We start from the raw sequence: 10,000 nt of genomic DNA, 5'->3' as shown, positions 1-10,000 counted from the left end.
AGTGGCAGCCAATCAGAGTGCGAGAAAAGCGCTCCCAAATGGCCTAACAGTGGCAGCCAATCAGAGTGCGAGAAAAGCGCTCCCAAATGGCCTAACAGTGGCAGCCAATCAGAGTGCGAGAAAAGCGCTCCCAAATGGCCTAACAGTGGCAGCCAGCTAGAGCTAGCTTAAGTTAGCTTGGGTTAGCTTGAGTTAGCTTTAATTAGCTTTAATTAGCTTAAGCTAGCTTAAGTTAGCTTGGGTTAGCTTGAGTTAGCTTGAGCTAGCTTGAGTTAGCTTGAATTAGCTTGAGTTAGCTTGAATTAGCTTGAGTTAGCTTGAGTTAGCTTGAATTAGCTTGAGTTAGCTTGAGTTAGCTCGGGTTAGCTTGAGTTTGACTTCATTAACCCAAGTTAGCTTGGGTTAACTTCATTAAGTTAGCTTGAACTAGCTTGAGTTAGCTTGAGTTAGCTTGAGTTAGCTTGAGTTAGCTTGAGTTAGCTTGTCTTAGCTTTAGCTAGCTTGAGTTAGCTTGAACTAGCTTTAGCTACCTTGAGTTAGCTTGAGTTAGCTCGGGTTAGCTTGAGTTAGCTTGAGTTAGCTTGAGTTAGCTTTAGCTAGCTTGAGTTAGCTTGAGTTAGCTTGAGTTAGCTTGAGTTAGCTTGAATTAGCTTGAGTTAGCTTGAGTTAGCTTTAGCTAGCTTGGGTTAGCTTGAGCTAGCTTGAGTTAGCTCGGGTTAGCTTGAGTTAGCTTGAGTTAGCTTTAGCTAGCTTGAGTTAGCTTGAGTTAGCTTGAGTTAGCTTGAGTTAGCTTTAGCTAGCTTGAGTTAGCTTGAACTAGCTTGAGTTAGCTTGAGCTAGCTTGAGTTAGCTTGAGTTAGCTTGAGTTAGCTTTAGCTAGCTTGAGTTAGCTTGAACTAGCTTTAGTTAGCTTGAGTTAGCTTGAGTTAGCTTGAGTTAGCTTGAGTTAGCTTGTCTTAGCTTTAGCTAGCTTGAGTTAGCTTGAACTAGCTTTAGCTACCTTGAGTTAGCTTGAGTTAGCTCGGGTTAGCTTGAGTTAGCTTGAGTTAGCTTGAGTTAGCTTTAGCTAGCTTGAGTTAGCTTGAGTTAGCTTGAGTTAGCTTGAACTAGCTTGAGTTAGCTTGAGTTAGCTTGAGTTAGCTTGAGTTAGCTTGAGTTAGCTTGAGTTAGCTTGTCTTAGCTTTAGCTAGCTTGAGTTAGCTTGAACTAGCTTTAGCTACCTTGAGTTAGCTTGAGTTAGCTCGGGTTAGCTTGAGTTAGCTTGAGTTAGCTTGAGTTAGCTTTAGCTAGCTTGAGTTAGCTTGAGTTAGCTTGAGTTAGCTTGAGTTAGCTTGAATTAGCTTGAGTTAGCTTGAGTTAGCTTTAGCTAGCTTGGGTTAGCTTGAGCTAGCTTGAGTTAGCTCGGGTTAGCTTGAGTTAGCTTGAGTTAGCTTTAGCTAGCTTGAGTTAGCTTGAGTTAGCTTGAGTTAGCTTGAGTTAGCTTTAGCTAGCTTGAGTTAGCTTGAACTAGCTTGAGTTAGCTTGAGCTAGCTTGAGTTAGCTTGAGTTAGCTTGAGTTAGCTTTAGCTAGCTTGAGTTAGCTTGAACTAGCTTGAGTTAGCTTGAGTTAGCTTGAGTTAGCTTGTCTTAGCTTTAGCTAGCTTGAGCTAGCTTGAACTAGCTTTAGCTACCTTGAGTTAGCTTGAGTTAGCTCGGGTTAGCTTGAGTTAGCTTGAGTTAGCTTGAGTTAGCTTTAGCTAGCTTGAGTTAGCTTGAGTTAGCTTGAGTTAGCTTGAACTAGCTTGAGTTAGCTTGAGTTAGCTTGAGTTAGCTTGAGTTAGCTTGAGTTAGCTTGTCTTAGCTTTAGCTAGCTTGAGTTAGCTTGAACTAGCTTTAGCTACCTTGAGTTAGCTTGAGTTAGCTCGGGTTAGCTTGAGTTAGCTTGAGTTAGCTTGAGTTAGCTTTAGCTAGCTTGAGTTAGCTTGAGTTAGCTTGAGTTAGCTTGAGTTAGCTTGAATTAGCTTGAGTTAGCTTGAGTTAGCTTTAGCTAGCTTGGGTTAGCTTGAGCTAGCTTGAGTTAGCTCGGGTTAGCTTGAGTTAGCTTGAGTTAGCTTTAGCTAGCTTGAGTTAGCTTGAGTTAGCTTGAGTTAGCTTGAGTTAGCTTTAGCTAGCTTGAGTTAGCTTGAACTAGCTTGAGTTAGCTTGAGCTAGCTTGAGTTAGCTTGAGTTAGCTTGAGTTAGCTTTAGCTAGCTTGAGTTAGCTTGAACTAGCTTGAGTTAGCTTGAGCTAGCTTGAGTTAGCTTGAGTTAGCTTGAGTTAGCTTTAGCTAGCTTGAGTTAGCTTGAACTAGCTTGAGTTAGCTTGAGTTAGCTTGAGTTAGCTTGAGTTAGCTTGTCTTAGCTTTAGCTAGCTTGAGCTAGCTTGAACTAGCTTTAGCTACCTTGAGTTAGCTTGAGTTAGCTCGGGTTAGCTTGAGTTAGCTTGAGTTAGCTTGAGTTAGCTTGAGCTAGCTTGAGTTAGCTTGAGTTAGCTTGAGTTAGCTTTAGCTAGCTTGAGTTAGCTTGAACTAGCTTGAGTTAGCTTGAGCTAGCTTGAGTTAGCTTGAGTTAGCTTGAGTTAGCTTTAGCTAGCTTGAGTTAGCTTGAACTAGCTTGAGTTAGCTTGAGTTAGCTTGAGTTAGCTTGAGTTAGCTTGTCTTAGCTTTAGCTAGCTTGAGCTAGCTTGAACTAGCTTTAGCTACCTTGAGTTAGCTTGAACTAGCTTGAGTTAGCTTGAGCTAGCTTGAGTTAGCTTGAGTTAGCTTGAGTTAGCTTTAGCTAGCTTGAGTTAGCTTGAACTAGCTTGAGTTAGCTTGAGTTAGCTTGAGTTAGCTTGAGTTAGCTTGTCTTAGCTTTAGCTAGCTTGAGCTAGCTTGAACTAGCTTTAGCTACCTTGAGTTAGCTTGAGTTAGCTCGGGTTAGCTTGAGTTAGCTTGAGTTAGCTTGAGTTAGCTTGAGCTAGCTTGAGTTAGCTTGAGTTAGCTTGAGTTAGCTTTAGCTAGCTTGAGTTAGCTTGAACTAGCTTGAGTTAGCTTGAGCTAGCTTGAGTTAGCTTGAGTTAGCTTGAGTTAGCTTTAGCTAGCTTGAGTTAGCTTGAACTAGCTTGAGTTAGCTTGAGTTAGCTTGAGTTAGCTTGAGTTAGCTTGTCTTAGCTTTAGCTAGCTTGAGCTAGCTTGAACTAGCTTTAGCTACCTTGAGTTAGCTTGAGTTAGCTCGGGTTAGCTTGAGTTAGCTTGAGTTAGCTTGAGTTAGCTTTAGCTAGCTTGAGTTAGCTTGAGTTAGCTTGAGTTAGCTTGAACTAGCTTGAGTTAGCTTGAGTTAGCTTGAGTTAGCTTGAGTTAGCTTGAGTTAGCTTGAGTTAGCTTGTCTTAGCTTTAGCTAGCTTGAGTTAGCTTGAACTAGCTTTAGCTACCTTGAGTTAGCTTGAGTTAGCTCGGGTTAGCTTGAGTTAGCTTGAGTTAGCTTGAGTTAGCTTTAGCTAGCTTGAGTTAGCTTGAGTTAGCTTGAGTTAGCTTGAGTTAGCTTGAATTAGCTTGAGTTAGCTTGAGTTAGCTTTAGCTAGCTTGGGTTAGCTTGAGCTAGCTTGAGTTAGCTCGGGTTAGCTTGAGTTAGCTTGAGTTAGCTTTAGCTAGCTTGAGTTAGCTTGAGTTAGCTTGAGTTAGCTTGAGTTAGCTTTAGCTAGCTTGAGTTAGCTTGAACTAGCTTGAGTTAGCTTGAGCTAGCTTGAGTTAGCTTGAGTTAGCTTGAGTTAGCTTTAGCTAGCTTGAGTTAGCTTGAACTAGCTTTAGTTAGCTTGAGTTAGCTTGAGTTAGCTTGAGTTAGCTTGAGTTAGCTTGTCTTAGCTTTAGCTAGCTTGAGTTAGCTTGAACTAGCTTTAGCTACCTTGAGTTAGCTTGAGTTAGCTCGGGTTAGCTTGAGTTAGCTTGAGTTAGCTTGAGTTAGCTTTAGCTAGCTTGAGTTAGCTTGAGTTAGCTTGAGTTAGCTTGAGTTAGCTTGAGTTAGCTTGAGTTAGCTTGTCTTAGCTTTAGCTAGCTTGAGTTAGCTTGAACTAGCTTTAGCTACCTTGAGTTAGCTTGAGTTAGCTCGGGTTAGCTTGAGTTAGCTTGAGTTAGCTTGAGTTAGCTTTAGCTAGCTTGAGTTAGCTTGAGTTAGCTTGAGTTAGCTTGAGTTAGCTTGAATTAGCTTGAGTTAGCTTGAGTTAGCTTTAGCTAGCTTGGGTTAGCTTGAGCTAGCTTGAGTTAGCTCGGGTTAGCTTGAGTTAGCTTGAGTTAGCTTTAGCTAGCTTGAGTTAGCTTGAGTTAGCTTGAGTTAGCTTGAGTTAGCTTTAGCTAGCTTGAGTTAGCTTGAACTAGCTTGAGTTAGCTTGAGCTAGCTTGAGTTAGCTTGAGTTAGCTTGAGTTAGCTTTAGCTAGCTTGAGTTAGCTTGAACTAGCTTTAGTTAGCTTGAGTTAGCTTGAGTTAGCTTTAGCTAGCTTGGGTTAGCTTGAGCTAGCTTGAGTTAGCTCGGGTTAGCTTGAGTTAGCTTGAGTTAGCTTTAGCTAGCTTGAGTTAGCTTGAGTTAGCTTGAGTTAGCTTGAGTTAGCTTTAGCTAGCTTGAGTTAGCTTGAACTAGCTTGAGTTAGCTTGAGCTAGCTTGAGTTAGCTTGAGTTAGCTTGAGTTAGCTTTAGCTAGCTTGAGTTAGCTTGAACTAGCTTTAGTTAGCTTGAGTTAGCTTGAGTTAGCTTGAGTTAGCTTGAGTTAGCTTGTCTTAGCTTTAGCTAGCTTGAGTTAGCTTGAACTAGCTTTAGCTACCTTGAGTTAGCTTGAGTTAGCTCGGGTTAGCTTGAGTTAGCTTGAGTTAGCTTGAGTTAGCTTTAGCTAGCTTGAGTTAGCTTGAGTTAGCTTGAGTTAGCTTGAGTTAGCTTGAGTTAGCTTGAGTTAGCTTGTCTTAGCTTTAGCTAGCTTGAGTTAGCTTGAACTAGCTTTAGCTACCTTGAGTTAGCTTGAGTTAGCTCGGGTTAGCTTGAGTTAGCTTGAGTTAGCTTGAGTTAGCTTTAGCTAGCTTGAGTTAGCTTGAGTTAGCTTGAGTTAGCTTGAGTTAGCTTGAATTAGCTTGAGTTAGCTTGAGTTAGCTTTAGCTAGCTTGGGTTAGCTTGAGCTAGCTTGAGTTAGCTCGGGTTAGCTTGAGTTAGCTTGAGTTAGCTTTAGCTAGCTTGAGTTAGCTTGAGTTAGCTTGAGTTAGCTTGAGTTAGCTTTAGCTAGCTTGAGTTAGCTTGAACTAGCTTGAGTTAGCTTGAGCTAGCTTGAGTTAGCTTGAGTTAGCTTGAGTTAGCTTTAGCTAGCTTGAGTTAGCTTGAACTAGCTTGAGTTAGCTTGAGTTAGCTTGAGTTAGCTTGTCTTAGCTTTAGCTAGCTTGAGCTAGCTTGAACTAGCTTTAGCTACCTTGAGTTAGCTTGAGTTAGCTCGGGTTAGCTTGAGTTAGCTTGAGTTAGCTTGAGTTAGCTTTAGCTAGCTTGAGTTAGCTTGAGTTAGCTTGAGTTAGCTTGAACTAGCTTGAGTTAGCTTGAGTTAGCTTGAGTTAGCTTGAGTTAGCTTGAGTTAGCTTGTCTTAGCTTTAGCTAGCTTGAGTTAGCTTGAACTAGCTTTAGCTACCTTGAGTTAGCTTGAGTTAGCTCGGGTTAGCTTGAGTTAGCTTGAGTTAGCTTGAGTTAGCTTTAGCTAGCTTGAGTTAGCTTGAGTTAGCTTGAGTTAGCTTGAGTTAGCTTGAATTAGCTTGAGTTAGCTTGAGTTAGCTTTAGCTAGCTTGGGTTAGCTTGAGCTAGCTTGAGTTAGCTCGGGTTAGCTTGAGTTAGCTTGAGTTAGCTTTAGCTAGCTTGAGTTAGCTTGAGTTAGCTTGAGTTAGCTTGAGTTAGCTTTAGCTAGCTTGAGTTAGCTTGAACTAGCTTGAGTTAGCTTGAGCTAGCTTGAGTTAGCTTGAGTTAGCTTGAGTTAGCTTTAGCTAGCTTGAGTTAGCTTGAACTAGCTTGAGTTAGCTTGAGCTAGCTTGAGTTAGCTTGAGTTAGCTTGAGTTAGCTTTAGCTAGCTTGAGTTAGCTTGAACTAGCTTGAGTTAGCTTGAGTTAGCTTGAGTTAGCTTGAGTTAGCTTGTCTTAGCTTTAGCTAGCTTGAGCTAGCTTGAACTAGCTTTAGCTACCTTGAGTTAGCTTGAGTTAGCTCGGGTTAGCTTGAGTTAGCTTGAGTTAGCTTGAGTTAGCTTGAGCTAGCTTGAGTTAGCTTGAGTTAGCTTGAGTTAGCTTTAGCTAGCTTGAGTTAGCTTGAACTAGCTTGAGTTAGCTTGAGCTAGCTTGAGTTAGCTTGAGTTAGCTTGAGTTAGCTTTAGCTAGCTTGAGTTAGCTTGAACTAGCTTGAGTTAGCTTGAGTTAGCTTGAGTTAGCTTGAGTTAGCTTGTCTTAGCTTTAGCTAGCTTGAGCTAGCTTGAACTAGCTTTAGCTACCTTGAGTTAGCTTGAGTTAGCTCGGGTTAGCTTGAGTTAGCTTGAGTTAGCTTGAGTTAGCTTTAGCTAGCTTGAGTTAGCTTGAGTTAGCTTGAGTTAGCTTGAACTAGCTTGAGTTAGCTTGAGTTAGCTTGAGTTAGCTTGAGTTAGCTTGAGTTAGCTTGAGTTAGCTTGTCTTAGCTTTAGCTAGCTTGAGTTAGCTTGAACTAGCTTTAGCTACCTTGAGTTAGCTTGAGTTAGCTCGGGTTAGCTTGAGTTAGCTTGAGTTAGCTTGAGTTAGCTTTAGCTAGCTTGAGTTAGCTTGAGTTAGCTTGAGTTAGCTTGAGTTAGCTTGAATTAGCTTGAGTTAGCTTGAGTTAGCTTTAGCTAGCTTGGGTTAGCTTGAGCTAGCTTGAGTTAGCTCGGGTTAGCTTGAGTTAGCTTGAGTTAGCTTTAGCTAGCTTGAGTTAGCTTGAGTTAGCTTGAGTTAGCTTGAGTTAGCTTTAGCTAGCTTGAGTTAGCTTGAACTAGCTTGAGTTAGCTTGAGCTAGCTTGAGTTAGCTTGAGTTAGCTTGAGTTAGCTTTAGCTAGCTTGAGTTAGCTTGAACTAGCTTTAGTTAGCTTGAGTTAGCTTGAGTTAGCTTGAGTTAGCTTGAGTTAGCTTGTCTTAGCTTTAGCTAGCTTGAGTTAGCTTGAACTAGCTTTAGCTACCTTGAGTTAGCTTGAGTTAGCTCGGGTTAGCTTGAGTTAGCTTGAGTTAGCTTGAGTTAGCTTTAGCTAGCTTGAGTTAGCTTGAGTTAGCTTGAGTTAGCTTGAGTTAGCTTGAGTTAGCTTGAGTTAGCTTGTCTTAGCTTTAGCTAGCTTGAGTTAGCTTGAACTAGCTTTAGCTACCTTGAGTTAGCTTGAGTTAGCTCGGGTTAGCTTGAGTTAGCTTGAGTTAGCTTGAGTTAGCTTTAGCTAGCTTGAGTTAGCTTGAGTTAGCTTGAGTTAGCTTGAGTTAGCTTGAATTAGCTTGAGTTAGCTTGAGTTAGCTTTAGCTAGCTTGGGTTAGCTTGAGCTAGCTTGAGTTAGCTCGGGTTAGCTTGAGTTAGCTTGAGTTAGCTTTAGCTAGCTTGAGTTAGCTTGAGTTAGCTTGAGTTAGCTTGAGTTAGCTTTAGCTAGCTTGAGTTAGCTTGAACTAGCTTGAGTTAGCTTGAGCTAGCTTGAGTTAGCTTGAGTTAGCTTGAGTTAGCTTTAGCTAGCTTGAGTTAGCTTGAACTAGCTTGAGTTAGCTTGAGTTAGCTTGAGTTAGCTTGAGTTAGCTTGAGTTAGCTTGTCTTAGCTTTAGCTAGCTTGAGTTAGCTTGAACTAGCTTTAGCTACCTTGAGTTAGCTTGAGTTAGCTCGGGTTAGCTTGAGTTAGCTTGAGTTAGCTTGAGTTAGCTTTAGCTAGCTTGAGTTAGCTTGAGTTAGCTTGAGTTAGCTTGAACTAGCTTGAGTTAGCTTGAGTTAGCTTGAGTTAGCTTGAGTTAGCTTGAGTTAGCTTGTCTTAGCTTTAGCTAGCTTGAGTTAGCTTGAACTAGCTTTAGCTACCTTCAGTTAGCTTGAGTTAGCTCGGGTTAGCTTGAGTTAGCTTGAGTTAGCTTGAGTTAGCTTTAGCTAGCTTGAGTTAGCTTGAGTTAGCTTGAGTTAGCTTGAGTTAGCTTGAATTAGCTTGAGTTAGCTTGAGTTAGCTTTAGCTAGCTTGGGTTAGCTTGAGCTAGCTTGAGTTAGCTCGGGTTAGCTTGAGTTAGCTTGAGTTAGCTTTAGCTAGCTTGAGTTAGCTTGAGTTAGCTTGAGTTAGCTTGAGTTAGCTTTAGCTAGCTTGAGTTAGCTTGAGCTAGCTGAGTTAGCTTGAGTTAGCTAGCTTGAGCTTGAGCTAGCTAGCTAGCTTGAGCTTGAGCTAGCTAGCTCGCTTGAGCTTGAGCTTGAGCTAGCTAGCTTGAGCTTGAGCTAGCTAGCTAGCTTGAGCTTGAGCTTGAGCTAGCTGGCTTGAGCTTGAGCTAGCTAGCTTGAGCTTGAGCTAGCTAGCTAGCTAGCTTGAGCTTGAGCTTGAGCTAGCTAGCTAGCTTGAGCTAGCTATCTAGCTTGAGCTTGAGCTAGCTAGCTAGCTTGAGCTTGAGCTTGAGCTTGAGCTAGCTGGCTTGAGCTTGAGCTAGCTAGCTTGAGCTTGAGCTAGCTAGCTAGCTTGAGCTTGAGCTTGAGCTAGCTGGCTTGAGCTTGAGCTAGCTAGCTTGAGCTTGAGCTTGAGCTTGAGCTAGCTAGCTTGAGCTTGAGCTAGCTAGCTAGCTTGAGCTTGAGCTTGAGCTAGCTAGCTTGAGCTTGAGCTTGAGCTAGCTAGCTTGAGCTTGAGCTTGAGCTAGCTAGCTTGAGCTTGAGCTTGAGCTAGCTAGCTTGAGCTTGAGCTTGAGCTAGCTAGCTAGCTAGCTTGAGCTTGAGCTAGCTAGCTTGAGCTTGAGCTAGCTAGCTAGCTTGAGATTGAGCTTGAGCTAGCTGGCTTGAGCTTGAGCTAGCTAGCTTGAGCTTGAGCTAGCTAGCTTGAGCTTGAGCTAGCTAGCTAGCTTGAACTTGAGCTAGCTAGCTAGCTTGAGCTTGAGCTTGAGCTAGCTAGCTAGCTTGAGCTTGAGCTTGAGCTAGCTGGCTTGAGCTTGAGCTAGCTAGCTTGAGCTTGAGCTAGCTAGCTTGAGCTTGAGCTAGCTAGCTAGCTTGAACTTGAGCTAGCTAGCTAGCTTGAGCTTGAGCTAGCTAGCTAGCTTGAGCTTGAGCTAGCTAGCTAGCTTGAGCTTGAGCTTGAGCTAGCTAGCTTGAGCTTGAGCTTGAGCTAGCTAGCTAGCTTGAGCTTGAGCTAGCTAGCTTGAGCTTGAGCTAGCTAGCTTGAGCTTGAGCTAGCTAGCTAGCTTGAGCTTGAGCTAGCTAGCTAGCTTGAACTTGAGCTAGCTAGCTAGCTTGAGCTTGAGCTAGCTAGCTAGCTTGAGCTAGCTAGCTAGCTTGAGCTTGAGCTTGAGCTAGCTAGCTTGAGCTTGAGCTAGCTAGCTAGCTTGAGCTTGAGCTAGCTAGCTAGCTTGAGCTTGAGCTAGCTAGCTAGCTTGAGCTTGAGCTTGAGCTAGCTAGCTTGAGCTTGAGCTTGAGCTAGCTAGCTAGCTTGAGCTTGAGCTAGCTAGCTAGCTTGAGCTTGAGCTAGCTAGCTTGAGCTTGAGCTAGCTAGCTTGAGCTTGAGCTAGCTAGCAAGCTTGTGCTTGAGCTAGCTAGCTAGCTTGAGCTTGAGCTTGAGCTAGCTGGCTTGAGCTTGAGCTAGCTAGCTTGAGCTTGAGCTAGCTAGCTTGAGCTTGACCTAGCTAGCTAGCTTGAACTTGAGCTAGCTAGCTAGCTTGAGCTTGAGCTAGCTAGCTAGCTTGAGCTTGAGCTAGCTAGCTAGCTTGAGCTTGAGCTTGAGCTAGCTAGCTTGAGCTTGAGCTTGAGCTAGCTAGCTAGCTTGAGCTTGAGCTAGCTAGCTTGAGCTTGAGCTAGCTAGCTT

The sequence above is a fragment of the Convolutriloba macropyga genome, unplaced genomic scaffold (assembly GCF_964194025.1).
Source record: "Convolutriloba macropyga unplaced genomic scaffold, txConMacr16.3 SCAFFOLD_5686, whole genome shotgun sequence".
Classification (NCBI taxonomy): domain Eukaryota; kingdom Metazoa; phylum Xenacoelomorpha; order Acoela; family Convolutidae; genus Convolutriloba; species Convolutriloba macropyga.
This window is presented reverse-complemented; position numbering follows the sequence as displayed.